General features: G+C 45.2%; 1 long non-coding RNA gene across 6 annotated transcripts in view; it reads left to right on the top strand.

The window, feature by feature from the left end:
• LOC106860581 (uncharacterized) overlaps nt 1–24,478 on the top strand; it is a 154,964-nt gene that overhangs the window by 40,037 nt on the left and 90,449 nt on the right. For 5 of the 6 annotated variants that reach the window (XR_015808525.1, XR_015808526.1, XR_015808522.1 and 2 more), the window contains exon 3: nt 18,640–18,720. This is a non-coding gene — a long non-coding RNA (uncharacterized LOC106860581). Of the gene's footprint in view, nt 1–13,760; nt 13,922–18,639; nt 18,721–24,478 lie in introns of all 6 variants that reach the window. The other variant, XR_015808524.1, reaches the window with a different exon arrangement.

A 24,478-nucleotide genomic window follows, 5' to 3' on the forward strand; every position in this document is an offset into this window, starting at 1 on the left:
CAGGCTGGGGGCTGCCAGCTGCTTCCCTAGGTGCTAATTAAGAGATGAACCCCATTAGTATTCAAGATATTTGCTGGTAAAGTAGCAAGGGTTTGCTTTGAATGAGGTTGCAGATCCTTGGATAAAAATATCGTTTAGGGGGTTGGTCTGTACACAGATGCATGTTATTAATAATAATAAAAAAATATAGAAAGCTTCTATTTAGCTGCCTGTAGAGTGTTATGTATGTGGGTGTGTGTTTCAAGAGCACACAACTGATTATAAAAATCACTGATGGTCTAAGTCGGTATTAAGGATGGTTGGATGACAGTGAAAAGCAGCTCTGGCACATTGCAGGGATGTTCTTGTCATGACTAACCCCTCTCACTCTCACCCCAGTGGAATTTTTCAGTGCCCAGCACAGACCAGCACTGAAATTGCAGGTTTGCAGAAGTTTTTAAATCTCTCCTCAGCTGGCAGCAAATTAAGGAATTGCAAGTATTTATTGGTTTAAGGATAAAATATAACCTCAAAGCTATAAAAATTTTTGACAATGAGGCTTTTTTAAGGGAGTCTTTCTTTATGGTTTTGTGAGTCAGATATGTTGAAGCCTGTCAGAGGAAGAGGTTTTAATCTACAGGTGCTGTCTCTTACTTGATGGTTTCCTGCTTCTAAAATTACTTCCAGGTTTTTTGGAATTGGGGCTGAAGCTAGTTTCAGTTTTCAGTTTGTGGGCAACCTCACTTACCACTTCAGCAAGCTGGATTTGTGAGGGTTGGGGGCAGCAAATGCTAGTGCTTTTAAATATTCTTATTTTGGCTGCCAAAGGTCCATTTGCCACTTTTAAAATATTTACAGCTGAATCTTTGGATTCACATCTTCTTTTGCTTGAGGAAAATGCTGAAGCTGGAGATACTGAAATTGTGCTTTGATCTTTCTTCCCGTATTGCTTGGGGAATTTGGAGGAGAACGTGCCCAGGGTGAAGGATGTTGATCACCTGTGCTCATCCTGCACAGGCTGACTTTTGCTCATTGTGCAGCAGTGAAAGTTCAACAGAAGCAAAGTGAATTAATGGTGGATCTCAGTCCTTAGTTTATGCTAAGAACATCAACCCCTTTTACAGCGTGAATTTTCTCTCTTTTTAAGGGCTGTCCCTCCTTTGGGGCACTTATTAATGAATGCCATTTGTGCCCAAATTTTGTCCCCTTACTGCAGGGCAGGTAATTGGGGATACATGAGGCCATATTTCTGTTTATTTATATAAGTAAATAAATATTTCTATATTTTTAAATATCTGGAATAATCCTCCTAGTATGTCTTTAATGAATCCTCTATTGATTGCTTTAAGACCTTGCTTGGAATTTTATATTAACCAAAGCATCCCAGTCATTACTTTCAGAATAAAAAATCTTTCTTTATGTGTGATCTTTGCTTTTCCATGAGCGCCTGCATCTGCAGGTGCTGACTTACTGTGCACAGTAAATAAACACTGAACTGTCTGCTGGCTTACTGTGCTCTTCAAGTTGCAAGGAAGCAGTGACCTATCACGAGACATATTGTTAATGCCAGCAAGAAAGCAAAAGGTATTTGCTCAGCTTCTGAATCCTGTGTGCTGCTTTGAGGGGTTCTGTGCAGAACTGAAGGTGTGGACACGCTGTTTTCTTGTGCTCCCAGCTGCTGGGCAGCGTTCTGTGGATTAGCATTGAGGAACTCTTAGCGAAATTTGTCTCATGCCACGAAAATGTAAAGCCTCCAAAGCTGGCTGGCATCCCAGGGCTGTGAGAGGCCCTTGGAGGGGGTCTTGGTAAAGGTGGCAGGATTTGCACCGTCCCAAAGCTGTGAACAGGGCATGAACTGAAGAGTTTCTGATTAAGCTTTAATCATCTCCAGGCTGGTTTGGTTGCTTAGATAGTGCAGCAGGCAAAAACTGCTGAGCAGGAATGGCTGCTAGGGGGCCAGTCTGCCACCATGGGAGGGCATCTGCCTAATCTTCTTGTCCTGCAGTGTGGAGCCCAAGTCAGAAACACAAAATGCCATTTTGGGCAATATTTTATTCTCCGGATGTTTCCTGAGCTGGAATCTAACCCAGCCTCCCAGTTTTTCCATGGCACTGTTTTGGGTATCCTGTGATTTTGCTGGCTGTATTTTTTCAGGGTGCCATCATTGTGCTGCCTTCTCTTTATCTTTGCAGTGTCAAAGCCAGAGGTCAGATTAGAGGAGGTCAGATTAGAGACCTGAGTCTCTAGCAGCAGAAATGCAGCCTGAGTGTGTGCAACAAAGAAAATTACTTATATTTATAATGATTATTGTAGACAAGGTGGGGGATAAGGCACAGCTGCATTCCAGCCCTTGTGCCTCTGGAAGATGGAGCTCTTACTATCCCAATTAGAAGTGTATCTTCAGCCCAGGCTCAGCAGCCCAGTTTGCCTGGCTGGGGGCATTCCCTGGGGAGCTGCATGATGCTGGAGATCCTGCACTGCCCTGGCTTGGCCCCCTCCACAGCTTGGATGTGGCTTCCTGCCACTGGCAGCATTCTTGTGGCACACGGATGCAGAATTGCCATCATCCTCCATCATCCACTGGCACCATCTCTTGGCTTTCATTAAGCTTTTTGCAAAGATCAGCTCTTTGTGGTGGCCCCATGCAGTTTTATCAGGGCTCCATTTGCATCACCATCAGGTGGTTTTCATTTGACCTTTGTCCTGCTTAAAAATTAGATTCTGAGGTACTAGGAAGAGAAGTAATTTCCCAGATAAGCACTTTTTCCCTGCTCTTCTGTAGTTCATGGGAGAGCTGGCTTACCCTGCCTGTGGATGACTAAGGAGGAAATTCTTTTTTGGTTAGGATAATGCTGACAGTTCTCTGGAATTTTTTTTATCATGGGTTTATCACTTCCTCCCTATGAATTCTTAACTCCTATGTGCAAGGCAGGAAAGAAAATAGTGGTGACCACAAGTTATGGAATTTGCCTTCTGTGAAAAAGATGCTGAAAAGGTAAATGATGCTGTCAGGTTTGCCGTGGTTTACATGAGGGATTTGCTTCATATCCAGTTATATAAACAGGCTGGGTAAGAGTCATGAATATTCTAGCAGCTATCATCTCTCAAATGTGTTTTTTTAATGTTGGAGTTAATTAATGCTCATATCTCTTCAATATAGGTGAGTGTAAGCCTGCTCATCTTTCAGGGGAGGAGGTTTGGATTTATCACTCGTCTCTCAGAGATGGCAGGGTCAGAGTCGAGTTTATGTGTAGGGAGTTTCTGGGTCACCTTGTTAATCTCCCTTCCTCCCTTTTTTTTGTAGAAGGGATCTGGACGTGTGTCTCTAGAGAAGGCAGATGGAGTTTGGCCAGAGAGACTCTGCCTTTTGGTGAAACATGTCTGTGTTCTTGCAGTGTTTGCTTCCCAGTGGTGCTCGGTGATTGCACTGTTGATCCTTCTGCAAAGGCTTGACACTGCTGCTGAAAAGCTTTGACACTGCAAAGCATTGTTTACTTATGAAAGTGTTATTATATTTTGAATATCTTTTATTCATCTCTTGTGCTAAAAGTGACATTATGTCATAAAATTGCTCTTAGATTTCACAGCTTTGAGGAAAAGCTGTTTTTTTGTCCCAGACTCCCTGTGACAGTACTGGAAAGTGCCTTACCCTTTGTATCTCTGTACACCCCTTTTATGAATAGTGAGTGACAGAAGGAAAGTATAAAAGAGTGCAGAGGAGCTGGTTTTGATGTTTATAAAGGGCTTTGATAAAAGATGCAGCACACAGACTTGATATTTTTTCCTATTTTTAACTTCTTAGGAGCATAAAGTGCTCAGATCCAATATTTATGTAAAAAGGGAAAGAGGGGGGCTGTATTTCTTCTTTATTTTCCCCTTTATTTTTCTTTTTTAGGGCCAGGTGAATTAAAATAGAAAAGTGTCTCTTTTCTATGCCCTAGTAAAATTTTCTTCTATGAAGCATCAGTGAAGCCAACTCCATAGTGTTGAAGTGTGGATGATGCTGGAGGAGATCAGCTGCAGTTTTGAAGGCTCCTTGTTTGCGCATTTGTGCCTTCAACCTCCCAGCCATGGCTGGCTCCAGTGGCTCCAGCAGCCGTGGTGATGTGCATGGTGATGCCTGTGCTTCCAATAATGGGGAATGAGAGTCAGAGAAATAAAACATGGAAAAGTCAGATCACAGTAGAGGCATCTCTCTAATAAGCAGATTTGCTTGCTCCACAGAGATGCAGGGCTGTAAGCTGGCTGAGTAATTGCAGTTTTACTGATGAAAGTGCTTGTCATTATTTCCATCTTTCTTGTTGCAGTCTCCTCTTTAGTATGGCTGGTTTGTGGTGGGCCTCTGTACTCCTGCATATTCTCATGCATGTAACACACGAGGAGGCTTCATGGCACTTTCCTCTGTGTGTGTGTGCATGGGCACATCTGGATAGAAAATACATGAGGGTGGAGTGGGCAGTGGGTGCCTGTGTGGTATTGGCATGGACATTTGGTCCTTCATCCATGCACGGCCCTTCACCTTGGATATCAAGACTCCTGATGGGTGTGCAGACCTGTCCTTGGGATCCACCTGATGACAAAAGTCATCCTCTTGCTTGAAACTCCACATTTTCTATTTTATTGGGGCTGAATGCATTGAAACACCCTTTGCAAGGGAGGATGTGTCCTGCTATCCCTTGAAGAACTCCAGGACAGAGTAACATTGCTGGGTCCCATCTTGCTGCAGTGGAAGAATTCATCCTGATGGGGTAGGCATAGCAACAGCTGTCAGTGGGAGTTTTGAGTTCTTCAGCAACATCCAGTCATCCAAGGGGCTGTTCAAAGCAGGTGCAAAGCAGGCTGGAGGTAGCTGGACTTTAGCAAAGATGTCCCAACTTCTCACCCATCTGAAGGGAGTAAGCACTTTCTGCTCTGTTCTTCAGGCAGGAGCTTGTATGTGGAACCATAATATGTAGGGAGTTACCAGCCTTGGGAGGTCATTGGAAGTATGTTTGCTTGGGTGTTGTCTCCTGGCCTCTGCTGCCCCTCTAAAAGATTGCCAAGCTGGACACTGTGGTCTACAGGATGATATTCATTTGGGATGTGTGAGTGTAGATCTTGCATCTTGTGTGCTCCTTTATGGTCATGAGTCCCCAGTTACATTGCAAAAGGACAACTCTGGTCACACATGATTAAAGAGGATGAAGCATAGTCTTATTTTTTCTTGCCTCACCCATGAAACTGTGCAATACCATATGTAAACAGCTGACTTGTTGGACTTAGCTAGCTTATAACAGTAGTGTGTTGGCTCACAAAGGTGTCTTTTCAGTTTCTAACATGCTGTTCAGTTAGGCACAAAGCTTAGGTATCCTTAGTTCTTTTGTAAGGTGTGGGAGGACATTTTTGTTCCACTAGAGTGGACACTATGTTAAATTGGAAAAGCTGTTACTGAGTCCAGAAGAGATGGTTTGGGGTAGAGCTTGTTAAGCTGAAGTGACAGGCATTGTCTGTGCCCCACCTGTGGCACTGGTGTTGTGTTGTTGCCGTGCCTTGGTGCCTGCTGTTCAGCAGGCTGGGTGCTGCAATTGGATTTCCAGCAGCAATCCATATCCCTAGCCCTGGTGCACAATGGGGGCCTCCCAAAACCTGGGGCTCTGTGTCACTGAGCTGAGCTGTGCCAAAGTGTCTGATGAAACATGGACCTTGGTAGGCAAGAGCTGCAGTTCCTCTTCTTTTGAAAGAAGCTGGGAAAGGCTCCCTGAAACAACCAGTGGAGAAAGCTCCAGATGAATGATCTGGTAAGTCTCAGTGTCCCCTCTGTGGTGTTTTCAGGCGCTTCTGTAATCAGCTGTCACTTCAGGATCTGGGCTTATTGGACCTCAGGGAGCATGGATTGAAACTTAAACAAACAGTGATTCTTCTATAAATATTTAGCTCACACTGTTTAGGAGCTGCTGGGAGTTGGAGACAAAAAATAGTTTAAAGTTCACGACTGTCTGGAAAAGCTATCAGAGGAAGGCACTTGGTCACCAGATTGCCTGGCATGTAGGTTTTGAATAGCTAATCCTCTTTTTCTCTTTCCCTTGAGGAAGAGTGTGTTTAAGCATCCTTTAGAGAGACATAAGGTTGAATTTTTCTGGTGCTTGTATGGCTGCACTGGGAGACTCAAATCAAAGAGGTTTTCTTCAAGGGAAGACCTGTTATGGAGTAAATGGATGGTGCTCCCTGGCCATACACATCTTTGCAAATTTGGAGTGGTCATCTGAACTTCATACATCTGCATGGGAGAGGGGGATGTGTCTCCAAGTGTGTGCTTTTATCTGGCCACCTTGATACCAGGACAGAGGCTTGTGCCTGGGCCAGCTGCTGCTGAAGGAGGTGGGGGTCCCTGAAGGGGTTTGTGTAGACAGCACGGATCTTGGGCTGCCACATTGTTCCTGCTGTTGCAAAAACCTTGATAGTGAGGTAGACCTATCTCTGCCAGTCTTTTTTGTCTCTTAAATATGGAGATAATACACTATTTTCACTTTGCAGAGCTCTTTAAAGAATAGGAAAGAATGAAACGTGCTGATAAGGAAAGCATTGGTAGCCGAGACAAGCAGAGGCATACAGGCTTTGAATAAGCAGGGAACTTCACCATGCACAAGAGTCTGGGATTACTGATTAAAAAGAAGAGAAAATAATTGATTATTTTCTCTTTCCGTCTTACTCTCTCTGTCTTACTCTGTCTTGCTCCTCTAACACAAAGTACTTGCAGTTGATCTAGATGATGGTTGTAGGTCCCTTCCAACTATCCTATCCTATCCTATCCTATCCTATCCTATCCTATCCTATCCTATCCTATCCTATCCTATCCTATCCTATCCCATCCCACTAATGTAACAGTAAACACAAAATGTTTGCCATGCCCTGTGAAACATTTTACAACTGTTTGCACCACCCCTGCCCCTGATTACAGCATCCTAGGTCTTTCTGTACCAGGATGATTGGTGTGCCCTGTTCCTGTGGTCAGCTGCTTTGCCTGGAAGATTAATGGCAGAGGAGAAAATGTGAGGGAAGGACAGATAAGAAAAATGTAAATTTCTTATTTGTCAGGTTGTTGAAACTACTTTGAGGTTTGAGAGAAAATGTCAGTATTTGATTTGGAGGTGGTGGCAATCTTGATGGGTTTTCTCTTTCAATAGTTTCTTTTAGTGCCCTTCCTAATTTAAGAGAAGGTGTTTAAATTATTAATGTTTTAGCACTGAAGCAGAGGGATTCCAAAGCCTGGCAAATCTCTGCTAAAGCATCTATCTTAAAAAAGAGCCTCATGTTTTTTTTCTGACTCCATCTTTGACAGAAGCTCCCCTTCTGTGAGAAGCACTGAATCTACAGAGGTGGACAAAGAACTTGATTTGTGTAGAAGGTAGTTTTCTCCAGTGGTGTTTGGCCAGAAAACATAAGGATGATAATGATTTTTATTTTTTGGCATAGCCTTGGCAGATCTCTGTGCTTCTGCCTGTGGCTGAAGCAACACTATGCCATGGGTGACTGCCAGCACACTCTGTGATGCTCAGGTGCTGGCTGTGAGAGATAGGTATCCATATTTGATCTTTCTGGCTGCAACATCCTAGAGATGAGAGGCAGCTTAGACTTCAGACACTCTCACCAAAGCTGTAGTTAGAGCTCAGGCCTCCCATTAGATTTACCACACATTTTCCTCCTTATTCCGTTTAGGTATTTGTCCTGATTTTGTACCAAATCTCCCTCTTGCTACTTGAACTGAAGAATAAAGTATTATAACTCTGGCTTGGGGCAACTGTCCAAGGGATATATTGGGATACACTTGGCCTTTGAAAACAAGGACTTCAGTCTCCAGCTCTGTCAGTCCTTCTGGCTCCTGGAAGTTTTTCTTCCAAATGGTTATTTCAAACCTCAGTGAAGAAGTTTGTGTTTTTTCAGAGCGATGATTAATACCATTTTTACGCTTCGTTGCAAAATGCCACACAATGAATGAGACCAGCAGGGTGGTGGTTTATGGGTGGGAGGAAAAAAAAATCAAACAAACACTTTCAAATGCTCTTTTGGAAGAGTGATGTGTGTGTGCATGTTTTATAATCTGCTGTGAACTGTGGGGTTACGTTCCTATTAAAAAGAAAAGGGGAAAAAAAGGCTTAAAGTTCATTTATGGAAAGAATGTCAGAAATAGTTGAGAAACTGAATAATTACAGTGTTTTTTGCAGGTCAGTGAAAGTGAAGGAGTATGATGCAGTTGGCTTTGCAATTAAAAAGTCAGAGGATGGTAGAAGCTGGGAGAGACCTGTGCAGGTGGCAGGTAGCTACAGCCAGTTGCCCAGGACCATGTCCAGATGGCTTTTGCAGATCTCCACAGATGGGGACTCCACAACCTTCCTGAACAAGCTTGGTCACCCTCACGGTAAAATGAGGCATGGTGCATGGTATTTTCAGCACACTGGCCATAGGTTCCTGCTCATTATTGTTGCAGTCTGGAAAGTTTGGGGGGCACTTTGTGGTGTTGGAACAGAATGTGTTGAGTACATGGGGACTGTGGGCTGCAGCTCAGCTCTGTGGCTCGGGCTTGGCAGTGCTTGGCTGGGACTTGGGAGAGTTGGGCTTGGCATAAGATGCCAGAAATGGTCCCTTCAGCTGTGTGCAGGTTGTCTTGCTGCCTGATGGCCAGGTCTGGGAGCTTGTTGTCCCTCTGATTTGGTTTTGAGGCTGTGCTTGTAGCTGAGCCTCCAGCCAGTTCTGCTGTCTTTTGCTTCCCTTCTCTTGACACTGTGTGCCTATTCCCAGCTGGCAAGTCACTTTGCCACAGGAATCTGGGACTCATTTATCAGCATAAAATGAGGCTAATTACACCTTTGAAGTGTTCAGCATCAGTGGTGATGCAGCATCAGGTGCTTCTCCAGAAAACTCTGTGTTGGTGGCAAACCTTGGGGGAAAGAGGCCCAGAGGTTTCTTGTGGCTGTGAGCCTAATGTATCCCCATCTTAGAGACAAAGAGGATGCTGGTGCATGTGGGAGGTCAGTAACCCCCTATAGAGACATTGAGGTCAGCACAGATTTTCTTTCTGGTGCCTTCATGTACATCCCTCACACATGGGAAATAAGCAAAGCCTACTGTACTCAGTCTCGACTTGGTCTTTAGTGTTTCCTCCTGTCTTCCGTCCATGGAGAACAGTAGCCCTTCCTTGTTGCCCTGGATGCATTTTTTTTTTTCTTTTCTCTAAGCCACATTTTCATCCTGTTTTTGTTGCTGATAAGTGATGGGAATAGCAGCAGTGAGATGATGGTTCCCAGTGAACACTACTGCTGTCACAGACGTGTCCCATATAGCCCTTGTGCCAGGGACAAGTATTTTCTCATTAAAAATAGACCACAGACAATGCCACTTCCCAAGGACTGTGATTTATCATTTAATAACAAGTGGTTACTAATTTCCTTCGGAAAACTTTCTGGAAGTGTTATTTTTCTTTTTCCCCTTGCTTCCTTGTTTTTTAATTTCCTTCAAAACCCTTCATTACCCATCAGAGCCATTGTGTCTGTTAAATGAAGTGTTCCCTTTTCAAGTGGAAATCATATTTATGATTTAAAGTTAATAAAAATAACAACTTTTAACTCATTGGGTATGAGCTTTTCTTTGTAAGTGCCTGCAGCCCTAAAGTCTTAGCTCAGCCACGGGAAATAGCAACAGAGAGCTGGATAGGTAAGACTTGAAAAATTGTGATGCTGATCCTAAATGGGAAATGGATTATTTGCTTGACCTGACTTTAAAGAAAATTTCAAGTAACTTTAGAACTCATATTGTCTTGAGTTTCCAGCTCTCTGCTGTGATACCTCCTGATGTGCCAAGTTCTCCTGAAGGATGGAGAGCCTGCAGAACTGCTAGGCAGTCTCATACCAAGTCTGGTATTTTAGTGACTTCAGTGACTGTAGACTAGTTCTTGAGAAAATCCCAACAGCACAGGAAACAAACTTGGGAAATGTGCTGAAGATGGAATCATTGTACGTTGGTACCCTTAAGAAGCTAAAAGAAATAGTTCTCTGTTGGATCAGGAAGTTACTTTTAGGGTCAATAGTAGATCACTTGGTAGACTGCAGATGATACTGAAGATGAAATGCAACCATGGACATTGCAAGTACTTCAGGTCATAGCATCTTCTCCTACAGTTGCCTTAATGAGCTGCAAGGGTAGTTTAAAGATAAGAAAAAAAATTCAATAAAGACAAGTGCAAAGCAGCACTCTTGGAAAACGGATGCACGTACCGAAAATGAACAGTAACTCTCAAAATGAGCAGGCGAACTACAGAAAGGGATCTGTGAGCTGCAGTGAATCACAAGCTGGTTGTGAATTGCAGTCAGATGCTGTTGCAAGACAGGTAGATCTTGAATAACCCAGACAAAAACGGCAAAGGTAATAATTCCAGCTCTTCAATCTTTGGTGTCCTATAAAACCCTGCTTGGAACATAGCATCCAGTCTCAACCCCTCTATTTTAAATATGAAAGCAGGCAGCTTGGGAAGATGAAGCTTCTGTTTGGGAAAATTTACTTACGAGGAATAGCTGGAAGATTTGCATATGTTAAACATAGGGGAAAAAACCAACCCTACAGCCCACAGGTGTCAGGCTGTGGTTTGATGGTATGCTGTCTTCAGCAGTAGTTTTGGGGCTAAGTACCTCTGCTCTCCTGGTCTTGACTGTGCTGCAACTCACTGTGTGATCAGTTGTGTAGCCACAACTTGTGTCCTTACTGTGAGGACTCTTCTCTTAGTAAGAACTTCTCTTAGTATGGAAAAAGCTGAAGCGTCTCCAAATTTATTTCAAAGTATGGCCACACAGACAACAGATGGCATGCAAGACAAAGGAGGGCAAGGAGAAGAACTGGAGATTGTGAGCACCTGGTAGAGTGGAGACTTTAAGGGAACACAGCAGATTTGAGACATTCAGGAAGGTGGTGTGAGGAGTGTAGCACACAATGTCTCTCCATGTCTGAAGACAGGACTAGACAAAAATTGTATACAAGGAATTCCTTCTCTGGGCATGGTCTTCCAGTGCATCATCTCTGTCATGCCTGGTAGCAGCAGGGTAGGCTGGCATTTCTCAAAGTGTGGGTTCCAGCTCCTGGTGGTAGTGGTAAAGGAGAATGAGTGATGCTGGAGCTGACCCAAAAAGCATTAGTAACCTCTTTGTTAGCAGCACAGCAGCCCTTCCAGGGTGGGGGGGCAAGTGGTGCTCATCACTGGGAGCTGCAGCCGAGCCCTCCTTGCTCTTGGCAGGGCTGTGCCAGTGTTGCCTTGGAGAGCAGCACAAAGACAAGCCAAGAGAGGGTTCAGGGCTTGGTGGCTGACTTCCTTCCCAGCCCAGCATTTCTGCAGGTCTTGCATCTAGATTTTGGCATGGCTTCTGCCCCTGTCATTCCTGCTGAGGCTGAGTGTCTCAGCACCTCCTAATGTTCTAAATCCAAATTTCTGTCATTACTGCATTGCACTTGGCTTTTTGGCTCTTGAGAGTAGTTTGGTTGACCACAAATTGGTCACTCTGTGCTGTGATGTAAGCTGATGATTTCCTCTGCTGTGGATGCTAAACCAAATTCCCCTGCAACTGCTGCCTGACGGAGATGTTACTGGGCACAGCTGGAGCTGTGCAAGCCTTAGTGATTCAAGCTGATACGTAGCTTTATGATGAAATCCTAAATGCCTGGCCTGTTCTGTCCAACCAGCTCTACCCCTAGGGAAAAAAGGGGGTTTACTGCAAGAAGAAAGGATATTCTGGTATTGGTTGGTTGATAATGAGAGCGCAGAGCATCAAAGCTGAAACAGTATGTGCTGGGTTTTGAAATCACTGGAGGATATAGAAGTGCCTTGAAGAGGAAGATCATAGATAGGCAGACCTACAGGATACGCCTGGTTGATATTTTGTAGGCTGCAGAGATTTGCCCTGTTGTTTTCAGAGTTCCCTTGCCTTGCTGCATCTCCGCAAGGCAAGGGTACAGCTCTGCACAGCTCAAAGCACAGCGTCTGTGTCCACAATCTTGGAGGGTATAGATGTGAGCCATGCTAGGAAGATCCGTGCCTCAGTTCCAGTCTTGTTAATGCTAAAATTCCCATGGGAAAAAAAAATAAAGCTTACTATGTTTGCTTGTGACATATTTGACATTTTGGTGCTGAATCTGAGTTGTGCTGATCTTGGTTGCTTAAAAAATAAAAGAAGCATGGTAATTTGTCATAAAAAGGGTACAGAGAAAGTGAAGAAGAGAGCAAGTAGTTTACTAATCATTGCCTTTTCCAGGCTGATAAGCTGGGGCTTACTCTGGAAAGAAGTCAAATCCCCAGACAGTTCCATATAATATCACCAGATGAAGGAGTGACCATCACATGAAGCTTACTGGTGGCAGGGCTGGTGTGGCAGGACTGCTGATAGTGGAGCTGCAGAGCTCTTCAGTAGGGTCAGCAAAGTTGTAGTGGCATCTCAGGGATGTGTCTTTGGACACACAGAAAACCCGTCTTTTGCAAAACACAGTGGGTGGTTTGGGTGATGCTGAAGGCTCTGAACTGCATTCCTGAAATCCTGCATCCCAGGGTGCTGTACAGGTGACTCAACAGCATCAACTCTATATGAGGAAGTGCAGAGTCTAGCAGTTGCTGGACTTCAGAGAACAGGGTAAAAGGTAAGGATACAAAGACACTGGCAAAAAGGATTTTAAAAGTGTTCTCAAGGAAGACAAACTAATAACAACTACCTTCCTCTTTAGAAGTCCCTTTTCAAGGAACAGATCTGTTATGTTAATAACAGTGGTAAATATAATTATATGTAAGGATGAAATCTTGGCTTTGGTGACTTCACAGGACTAGTACTTCATGCAAAGAGGTGTTCTTGGAAGCCAGTCTGGAAGTACAGTCATGACAGGAGGAGTAGCCACAGGAGATGTTTAATGTTGTTTTTCCCTTGATGCATTTGTTCCAGGGCTGTTGGTACTGCAGGGCATTCTGAGCAGGTGGATACTGAACAGCATTTGTGACCAGATGGGTCATCCATCTCTGCTCAGTTTTCCTGTAAGAGCATCTCTCAGGCAGGATCAGCATCTCTCCTGGATGGTACCCACAGAGGACTGTGTGGCATCTTTCTGGGAGGGATGCTGGTGTGTGCAGGACTGCCATAGCTTTGCTTTCACCTGCTTATCTCTCCACATGCTTGCTCAGGGTGCTGAAAGCAGGGAGCCTCAACAGCACCAAATGGTGACAGAGCACACACAGATCTCCACCTCAGCTGTTTTTCCCCATCATTGCCCCCAGTTTTCTATTCACCTCCCCCCAGCTCTGTGGCTGGGGGCTGCTGTGACCACAGTGAAGCCTTGCCCTGGCATCATTGTCCTCCTCTCTTCCATCCTGCCTTTCCCTCCCTCTCTGGCTGCTGGGTTGCTCTAAGCAACTTTGGCTCCTGTCCCAGGAACAATCTCTCAACACACACAAACCAGGAAGGCTAAAATAACACTTTAAAATTGTTAAATAAATAGCAATGGAGCTCTGCTTAAATGGGAAACGCAGCTTAATTTGTTAAAGGCTTTTTGTCCTCCCTTGGACAGGGATTCAGCTGAGCGCGTGTGTGTGTGTGTAGCATTTCTTGTAGCTTGTAAGCTGCATCTCGTGGCCCCAAGTGGGCAGAGAGGGTTATGTGAGTCTGAGTTACTAAACACTTACAGTAAAAGTGTAGTCATCCTGAACTTCAGCCAAAGAGCTGGAGGTTTTGTAAGGCGCTTTTTTTTCTTTTTTTTTTTTCACGTTTTCCTTTCTCTCCCTGCAGGATGCTGCTGCGTCACTTGCATTCTTCACCCCGGCCCAGCAGTAACTCTTTCCAGACTACCAGCAGCAGTCCAGGCACTTACATCCTGCTCCATTCCCTCTCCAAGAGCTTTGTGCATCCCCTCTCCCTCAGCAGAGGAGCTGCTGCCAGCTCAGACAGAGGTGATCATCTTCCTGAAACATGAAAAACACTCATTTCTCTCTCACACCTTTTCAAAACTGGAGCAAAAATAGAATAGCAGTTACTGCCATATGAAAGAGGGAGAATGGGAGGCTCTGGATAAGCATTTGTAAAATATCCAGGGGAAGTGGACGCCGGCAAAGGCTCTGCTGAGTGGGAGTGGGTGTAGCAAAATGTATGTGTCAGGATGAGAAATGCATTTCTTGGGAAGGACATGGAGAACTGGCTGCTTCCCAGCACACAGCTCCCTCCTGGGGCTCATCCTGTGGGAGTTCTCCCCCTTTTTTTTTTTTTAAACACATGGAGTATCCCCAGTCCACTCTTCAGAGTAGAAACTAATCTGTGTTTTGGGAGAGAGTTGTTTCTTATTAACTGTCTGAAGGGGGAAAAAATAACCTCCACTCCCTGTAGTGGGAATTGCACAAGTCAAAATTTTACATTCCCTTGTCCAGACTCCAAAGTCATTCCTGGAAGGATGAGCTGTGGGTCAGAGAGGGGCTGTGACCTCCTGCCACACCTGCTGTGAGAGCTGCCAGGTCTGGCTCTCAGTCTGAATACATGATGAGAGCAGAGTAAAACTGCAGTCATGGCCTGAGCAGGGATACCCAAAATTAACATCAAAAGGAAAGGAGGGAGTTGTCCAAATACATCCTGCAAACCTTTAATTCTGTGTGACAGTGATACCCTGAGCCAGGTAATCTCCAGCATCAGTTGCTGCAGTGATGGGAGCAGCTGATTCTGTGGGAAGACGAAGGTTTGATGGAAGGTATAATAATCTATCTTAGATTTTAATTTTCCCTTTTCATCCCAAACATAAGGAGCTGAGTTTCCTCCACTTTGAACGGGTCTTTTTATGTTCTCTTTTTATAATTGGGTAGAACAAAATAATGTTTCTTCAGTATATAGAATGAATCTGTCAGCCTGGTTTTGTACTTCAGCCTCCCAAAGAAGCAAGCAAGCATAAAGCAAGAAGATACACTGCCTACTAAAACGTCCCACTTATTAAAAAACCCACAATAAAATCCTCTGTGAACGTCCTGTTTCAACTCTGCAATAAAACTCACTGGTCAATTAATGGTGGATCTCCTGTTCCCATGGAGAAAGGCAGTTGCAGACTTAAGAGGTTGCTGTGGGAAAGGAGAAAAAAATAAAATTAAAAAGATCCAGTCTTGGTCTAGCAAACAAAGGTTGCCTTGGATTGCAGTCACATGTTGCAGTTCAGCTGATCTCGCTCATGCCAAAAGGGGAAAGATTTCTAGTACTTGCCTGAGCCCCACTGAACTGGTTTAGGGAATTAATTAGAAGAAAATTACTCACGTTTTGTTTTTTTTTCCTATCTAGTTTCCTCTTACATTCAGCTGCCCTGCCTTGGCTCACTAGGTTGGGGGCCAGGGGCAGCTGGAACAGGATACGTGACCATTGTGTGAATTTAACTGTGATTTAAAATTACACCACGGGCAAATGTCTTCTGGCTTTTCCCAACTGGGGAAGAAGTCTCTAGGTACCCAAATCTGGGATACCACTGAGCTTTGTAAGTCCTACCCCTGGTGGCTGAGTTGCATCAGCAATATTGGGGCAGAAGCACCTGAAAGAACATTTTGGGGTCAATTGCAATCCCCAGGCACATCAGTTGAACTGATAAGCTGGTGTTGGTAGAAACCTCACCGTGCATATATCTGCATTCAGTAAATAGTTTTGGCTAGGTCAAGCTCCTTCCCTAGGGTGCACCACTCTATGCCAGGGGAGAATGTTCAGAAGACGCTCATATGGCTGGACATGGTGTGAAATTACACAGAATCCACTGTTTTGGCTTCACAGAGTTGATAGTTAGGTGTTCATTAGATGGTTTTTTGGGGCAAAGCCAGCATAACAGGTTTATCTCTCCTCCTGGGTGGTTTACTCAGGCCTTAGGGCTCACTTCTGATCTTTACAAGGTGTATCAGGTCTCTGGGTTTCAGAGGGTCAGAGGTCCTTTGATTGAAGGGTATGATCTCATCAGAGCCAGGTATTGAAAAACTTCCCAGGTTTTTGTCACCTTGCCCATGTGTGTGCTGTGTGTAGAGAGCTGCTGGGCTGGCAGTTGTGAGGATCACTGCTGCCCAGCTCAATCCATGCTCTTGCTTCCTTGGCACCATGCCATGTATCTTTATTTATTGTGGGGAAAAGAGAATCTAGTACTTGTTAGACCCCAGATCTGTTAATTTTTAATAGGTTGGTGGTTATTTCCTTCTTTTTTCCCCCCCCTCTTTTTTCCACCCCTAAACCTGAAGCATTATAGATTAGAGCTGCTGATTAAAAATAAGGAGTGAAAAAATCAAGTATGCTTATAAATTTTAATTTTACAGTGAAAAAGGCATATCTCTGCTTCTTGGGTGAGGTGGTATGAAACGCTTGCCTCATCTCAAGTTTCCTGTACTCCATGGTGGCATCGAGGTCCTTGTTTGCAGCACCCCATGGCAGAGATGAAAAGCTTTGGTGTGTGTTCCCTCCGGGGCAATGTGGATTTCTGCTCAAAAACCTCAGTTCTGGCGACTGGTTTTATAAATGCCTAAAAAATGAGGCTTGTACTTATCTCTTGAGAGATCGTTGATGGATCTATTTCTCAGAAAGATATTTTATTCAGTCCTTTAATGCCACGCCACTCCCTTCATTCAAATGCCTGGAGTCTTTTATCACGTCTCCTCTTACTCATTGCTTAGCCAGGTTGGGCATATTTAGTTCTTTTAATCTTTCCTGCACCTCAGCTGTCTTTAATCATCCTTCTTGATGTCAGAACGTTTGATGCCCACTTCTGTGGAAAACAAGCCCAGCTTTTTTTTTTTTTTTTTTTGGTGTGTGTGTGTGTGTGCATGTGAATTTTTTGGGAAATGTCTCCGGCCACCTGCCCAGGCTCATGCCTGGATTCCTCAAAAGCTCCCTCGAATGTCTCAGTGTGGATGCTGAGGAAAATTGCTGGCTCACCATGTACACCGCTGGACTTGGCACCCTCTGGGATTAATTAAAATGTTTATTTGTTGGGTGTGGGCAGCAACACATTTGCTCCCCTAGATTTTCCATGGATTGTGTTTCCAGGGGCAGATTTCTCTGGGCATCTGCGGAAGGGTGCAGGTGCTGATGGTGTTTATGGAGAACAGGCCCAGAAAGGTTACTGTAACCTGTGTTTCCTTCCTGTACAAGTCAGCAACAAGGAGAAAGAGGTTTAATTTGCTCTTATGACCTCCAAAGCAAAGCCTGGTGGTAACTGTTTATAGGTGCCTGTGCTGCAGGTCAGGGTAATGCTTCTAGGTGCTGGCAGGGATGGTGACCCCTTCCTGCTGCAGATATTGATGCTATCTTTCCTGAGTAGTTAATCTATTTTGCACCCAAAAATAGTGATTTCGTACCTTCTTAAATCAGTTTGAAGGTGAGGGTTGCTGCTAGCTGGTACCAGGCTGAGCACTGCATCCCTTCAGGGCAGGGTGCTCAAACTCACTGTCTGAAGCTGATGTGTGAAGGTGTCCAGAATTCCTTCCACCTACCTCCTGGACACCTGCTATTTCAGTGGGAGCTGTTTCCTAAAGCCTGACTTAATCGTTCTCTTAAAACAGGCAAGCTCAGATGGTGACTGGAAGGGGTTAAGGCACCGATCTCCAGGTTTGCTGGGTCTAGGCCATTGGGCCAGGGGTGGCTTCCCTGGCGTGGACTTTGAATTACAGAGCGCTTGGCAGGAGTTAAAGAAGGCCAGAAGCTGGCTTGTCCCTCCCCCACCTCACTTAGGAGGGAATGTTTCTCATACTCTCCCAAATTTAGCAGTGCAAATGTGGCTGGGTTTAAGTAGGCTGAGTGCTGAGGAGGTTTTGATGGTGATAAAGGTCCCCTTCCCTCCTCTGCCTCACACGGACACTGCCAGCAGCCTGTGCAATAGAAAGCTGTTTAATATATAGTTGTGTGATTTCTGGCTGTACCACAAGGGCTCTGTGGCTTGAGAAGGAGAGGATGGGGACTGGATGATGGGTGAAAACAGTCTATGAGAACTGCTACCCAGCAGAGCACTGAGAACATGAACAACAGTCTGATGTCCAGCTGGCTGTCCTGTGTGACCCTTGGACTGTCATGAGAGGGGTCAGCAATGTCTGGAGGTCACCACGAGGAAAAGCCCATGTCCTCTCCATGCTGACGCTGGGATGCTCTGGGTCATGGAGCAGGAGTCTGCTGCCTCCATTCCTCTGGGCCACCCAGGCTCCCTGGAACTCCTCTCTGTGTTTCCTCCCATTGCTCCTTAGGAATGTTTGCAGGATTGCTCTAGAGCTGGCAGTGAACATCTCAGGAGGACCTTGACATGCGTTTTTATGCCACGTTGCTGGGCCATTGTGGGAGTCCAGCATGGGACAGGCTGTAGGGTTCCATCATTGATGCCTGAACTCTGGTGGCTGCAGAGGAATGTGCTGCTGCTTCAGCCACTCACATGGGGCCCTGTCCCTTCACCAATTTATATTTTTATACATATATATGTATATATTTAACTAGGTAATATGTATAAAATAAATATATAAATATTTAAATGTACACATAAGATGCAATTTATATAAACTGTAATTTATATATAACTGGCTTCTATTGCAGCCTTATGTTGAAAAATTACGGGAATGGAAGGTTTTTGGTTGGAGGGAGGGGACAAGATTTAGCTTGCTGACATGTCTTTTGTTGTAATGTCATATAGGTCTCGATTGACTGCAGAAAGGAGAAGGGAGGAGCGTGTCAAAGGGAGGTCAGATCCTGCCAGGGTTTCCTGGGAAATGAGGTGAGTGGTGATGTCTTTCAGTGCTCATAAGCCTGGAGATAGAAACTCTCCCAGTCTTCCCTGCACCCTTTGTGTGAGACCTCTTCTGTTGATCCTCCAGATTTGCTTTTCGATTTTCCTTTTAGCTTCACTGTATTTTGCTTCTTCAAGGCTGATGGGAGGGTTGTAGACTGGTGTTGTGCTTGGGAGTCTCAGAAGGGCTGGGCACTATCTGGAATATGTTGAGGTTTGTGCATCACACAGGTCTTGTTTCTGACTGCATTTGGGCTTCACAGCAGGGGACTTTACTCCTCTGTGTTTAGAGAACTCTGCTGCAATTACCTGCTACTGATCCAGGCCCCCTCCCAGCCTCCTTTTACAGTCGCTGGAGGGAAATGGATATTTTTAGGAAGTGCCTGACCCTGACCTGCCCTAGGCAAAAGAATGGATTGAATCATTCCCTACAATACCTGTTTCTCTGCACTGTCAGCACAGCTGGGGCAGCTTGCTTGGTTGTAGGGTCTGCAAGGCATGTGTAATGTTTGTATCCTGTGTAGGAGGACTCGAGTTCAGGGTGCTTGCTTGTGGCTTTGGGTGTCCAAAGCCACTGCATGAAAGCTTGGCTCTCCCAAGCTGCCCTTAAATTTTCTTCAAGGCTTGGACATAGCTTAAATCTGTGAGCCACTTGTCTGAGCCTGCTCTCAGCATTTATCCACCCTGACTGGCAGCATATGTACATTCCTGAAGGATAGAGTATGATTGCTGGGGAGGTTTCAGTCCAACTGGGTCATCTCGTGCTGGCTGTTGCAGCCCCAGTGAGAATCAGCAAGATGATTCCATCCTCAGGAGTTTATTCCAGCCCCAGGAGCTGCTGCACTAAGACCCAGTGAGGCTGCTTGGGCTGCACTGTAACCTCCTGGGAACCAGCCCTGGAGCTGCTCTGCTCTCTGGCTTTTTGAGTGATGTGGCTTGTGGCTTTTCAGCCACAGGAAGGTTTGGAACAATGTTTGCCATCTCCCCATGGGAACCTGACACCTGTAGAGGGAACATCCACATCCTGGTACCTTGGCTAAAGTGCAGGATCCCCCCAGGTGTGGTTCTGTGAAGAGCTGGGGCCTGCATGTCAGCTCTCTGTTGATTAGAATCTCCATCGAGAGCTTTTGTGCACATCACTGCATCTCTCAGCCAGGAGATATCCCACCACAGACATCTGCCTGACTTTGCTAGGCCACCATCTCAGCTTCCCCTCCTAGTTCTTTGAGGGATGGAAATGTTTTCTGCTTGTGTTTGCAGAGTTCTCAGCCTGTGCTGACTCATCCCTACTGCAGTGAGGATAAATATTAACACCAGTTGAAATTGACATGTACAAGGTGTTGTATGTAAGCAGAGGTAACTCTGGAAGATTTTTGGTATGCTTATGCCTCTGCCCTCAATATGTTTGTTCTTTGAGGGCAGTTTGTTCAGAAATAGGGATTGATGATAATTTTCAACATTGTCACCTTTAAGAACAAATATAATTTGCTGTAGTACATCACTCTTGTTTAGTTGTAAGTGGGCAAAGAAAGTGTGTGTGTGTGTTATTCTTCATTTATTTAATGTTTTCTCTGCAATTTACTGTTAGCTTTTCTGTATTACTAATAATTAGAGTGTTTTCATTGTCACCCTGGAGAGAGGACTCTCTCCTTTTTATAGCAAGGGAAGCTGTCACAGTGAAATGATGTGGTCACTGCCCTTTGCCTGAGCCTGACACACACCTCTCCTGCCTTCTGTCTGTCTGCCTTGGTGACCAGAAGATGCTGCAGGGACTCAAGGTGCCCTCGTATTTGATGCTTGCTTCTGCCCCTGGTCTCTTTGCTCTGCATCTGTGCCTCGATTCTCCATCTGGAGAGGAGGAATAAACTGATTCTTTGGAGTTGCCGTGAGAATTAACATTAAGGATGAGCAATTTAATGTGAGATATGAGGACTGTGTCTAAGAAGGGGGGATGCTTTTTGCAGTATCAGTGATTCCCAAGGAACAACCTCATTTTTACTTGGCTGCTGGACGTCTCTGGATTTTTCACAATTAAGTTCACTCCATCTGGCTTTCTTTCTCTATCACTCCTTTTTTTTGAAGCATTTTTGTGCTGGGCGGACACCGTGGATATCTGCAAGGATATTCAGAACTCATGGATGCAAAGCCACGAAGCTGGTGACCTGGTGTGAGGCTCCCTGCTTTCTTTGAGTTTGGGATTTCCTTAAGCTGGGATGCTTTGGGATTCTGGGACATGGTGAGCAGGAGAATGTTGTAATCTCCATCTTGACTAATATTAAATGAGCGGCCTGCCTGAAGTGAGAGGGTTTTGCAAGCCTCAGTGACACCAGTTAAGTACTCGGAAGGGGTGTGAATTGGGGGTGGGTGGAGAAGGAGGTTTATTCTGTGCTTCCCGGCAGCTAAAAGCAGGTGTTCAGTCAGCTGAGAGTTGCCCTAAAGGCAGAGAATAAGGATGCAAATGATCTGTGAAACATAAAAGGAACCTTCTGAATGCCCCTTTTCTTGGTTTACCTCCACCCTGGGTAATTTGCATGACACAAGTTGATCAACCCTGAGAAAAAGCAGTTCAGTCCAACAGGAGAAGATGACTTCGTCAAACCTAAGGACCTTGCAAAGAGGCGGAAAAAAGCAAAGCCCAGAGGCTTTGAGAAAACAGGATGGGCTGTGTCTGCTGTCTTGGTGGGTCCCCTGTTGGCACTGGTGGGGCCCCTGTTTTCTCCGGGTTTCACAGTGCCCAGCTGAGTCAGTGCCCGTCCCAGTGCGGTGTGTGGATTGCAGCTCAAACCCTCCTTGATGCAGGCAGTGTGAGGAGCACACGGAGCAGAGACCCCTGAGCTTCTGCCCCAAAGGTTCCACACGGGACTGCTCGGTTTGACCCCACCTGGAGCAGCTTCCAGCCCGTGTTTGTCTCAGGTTTGATGAGAAGCAATACATGAATCCAAGCGATGGCTTGGATGCAGCTCAAGGGGTGGCTGCCCAGGTGGGGACACTGCCTTAGCTCCAAACTGGTGAGGATTTGGGACCCTCCATGGCCAGCCTGGTGATGCTGAGTATGGGCTGGAGCAGTGCTGAGCTGCTGCACTGCCCATCCTGCCCCGATTCTGCCTTAGTCGAGTTCTACACCCAGCCTGGATTTACACCCTGCCACAGCTTTTAACGAAGTTATTTTTTTGCTGTGATTTGGACCTCCACATGTGTCTGTTGGGTGCTGTCAGCTCAGCTGTAGCTGCAGATGGCTGGACTCCCCTCCCCTCACCTGTGCTCTCCTGTCCTGTGGGTGAACTGCTTCATTTCATTGATAGTTTCACTAATTTCTCCTGCTGTTAATGAGTTTTTCCCCAGCTGCCATTCCTCCCCTTCCCCAAAGCCAAGACGTTGACTCGTTCACTGTGAGGGTTAATTGCTTATTTATTTTGTGGACTGCACCTCCCTCTTTCTGATTTCACTTGATATGTGCAGGATGTGGTGATAAAAATCTGTTTGAGCTGTCTCCTGTTTCAGACATTTTTGCTTCTTTAAAGTAGCTTCGTGGGACAATGAGTGTGTACACGGGTGCTTGGATAGGAAGGTGGGGAGGGAGCAGCAGGCTGGGCAGTCCTGTGCTCTCTGCATGCTCCATCCTTGCACCCAGGAGTTTGAACAAAGGTTTTGAGGAGTTATATCTTCACAGCTCCGCTTAGAAATCTGGGGGGAAAAAATTGTGACATTGTTCAGTCTGGTCTCCTCTCAGCTCCTTGCAGACTTCTCTTGAAGATCCAGCTGCTTTCCATCAGCAGCTCTCGTGGCTGTCTGGGCCAGCTGGCAGCTTGCCACGTCCAGTGGTGACACGTCTGTGTCTAGAGAGAGCACGGCATCACTATGGATCTGTACAGTCTCCTTTGCAAACTGCACGGTGTGTATGGCTGTGCTCCCTTCCAGCCTCACCCATTCTGTCATTCTGTGCGATTATCTGTGTTAGTGGAGGGCATTCAGTTGCAGACTGCATATATTTACTTGAACCAGGTGTTTTCTGGTCTTCTTTTTTAGGTTCTGCATCAATGGTTTGTTTGGTTCTGCTGTTTCCTCCTAAAGTTAACGGTGTCTATGGGTGGTTTACTCACATGCATGAAAAAGCTGCTCTCAGAGGTGGTTTATATTGTATTTTATTTTTTTGAATGGCTGATCTGCAGCATGTCCTGCAGAGATGGCTCCTTCGGGGAGATGTTTTCCTTGTGTGGATGCTTTCCCTTAATAAATTTGACCACTTTGAAGAAAACTGTGTTCATTTTCTGAATTATGAAGTTGTGTATTGAAAACCAATATAGAGTAAAGGGGGCTGAGGTCAAGAAGGGTTAGTTTTGAAAACTGAGGTGTATTCTGCTAACATCCCAGTGCCCCAAGGGTAAATGCTTCTGAGCTGTAATCCTGTGTCATAACTGCTGCCCCAGTGCAACTTCCAACCAAAGCAGGGTCACCTTAGGGAAGCTGCCATGGAAGCTGGAGCCTAGAGGCTTGAGGGGTCCACACTGATGGGGCTTCTAGGTACATGATGCCAATATATCCCCGTGGAAATGGGGATTAAAATTGGGTAGGAAAACAGAGGGTCCAAACTGCCAAATGGCTGCATGAGTTTGTTTTGCTTTTTTTTTCTTTCTCTTTTGTTTGAGTCTGTTTGCCTGAATTTGTCAACTGGATTCCTCAGAAAAAGAAGACCTGAGAGGTCTTTAACCAAGCAATAAAGGGAGCTCTTATGTGGAGGAAAGGGTTGCCCTTATTGCACCAAGCAGACAGACTGGGAGCTGCTGACTTGGGATGAGATGGGTGGTGGTTTTCCATCTTGTCTTTCCTTGTGGTCATGACAGGGAGAGCTGATGATCCTTCTGATTGAGAATGTGTAGTGACTTGCCAGGAATCCTTGCTGGATTGCATTCTTCTGTGGGAAGGCATCAGCTATACATTGTGATGGGGATTAACAGACCTTACTGTATAGATAGTGCTTTACAAATAATCTTTTCCTGGGAAGATTTCCTAACTGGGCATAGTCCCAAAGAGCATGAATTGGATGGTTCTGACTCTTCTGTGTTACTCCCATGCCTTGGTGTTTTGGATGAACATCTGAGCTGCAGCCCTTTCCACATGCTCTGCTGTGATGGTGCCACTGGTGTGGGCAGGACTGCTGGGCAGTTGTGCAGAACCAGGTGGGAAGTGGCAGAAAAGCATTCCTTGTGTTTGATTGCTGGCAGATCCCATACCCATGTAGATTATCCATGAAGAGATGTCTCAATAATGGAAGAAAATGGATTGTCATGTTGGATTGAATTTTCATATTTCTATAACAGTTATGCTAAAAAAAATAAAACCTCCAAAAAGCTTGATGCTTCTTGGGATTAATTTTTGTGTGTTTTCTGAGAGCACAAATAAAGGCTATAAAAGCAGTTTCATTTGCCAAAATAAAGAAGAGCTCAAGCCTGAGTGTGAAACACTCTGGTGTTGCAGCATACTTCCCAAGTGACCTTGGGCAGGTCAGACAGCTGGACTAGAAATGTCCAAAAGTGTGACTAGGCATCCAAAATTCTGACCCACTTGGACATGTTGTGCCAGCATTACTGTGCCAGTCTGAGCTGCTGTTTGGTGGACTTCACGGCTCCTGAATGGCTGTGGTTTAGAGTCAGGTGAGGTTGGGTGTGAAATTAAAAAAAAAAAAAAAGGCTTTTCAGCATAAACACCACTTACATTCTGTGGGAAGAGTGGGAACAAATAATGCTTT

Source organism: Sturnus vulgaris, chromosome 1 (assembly GCF_052056855.1).
Source record: "Sturnus vulgaris isolate bStuVul1 chromosome 1, bStuVul1.hap1, whole genome shotgun sequence".
Lineage (NCBI taxonomy): Eukaryota > Metazoa > Chordata > Aves > Passeriformes > Sturnidae > Sturnus > Sturnus vulgaris.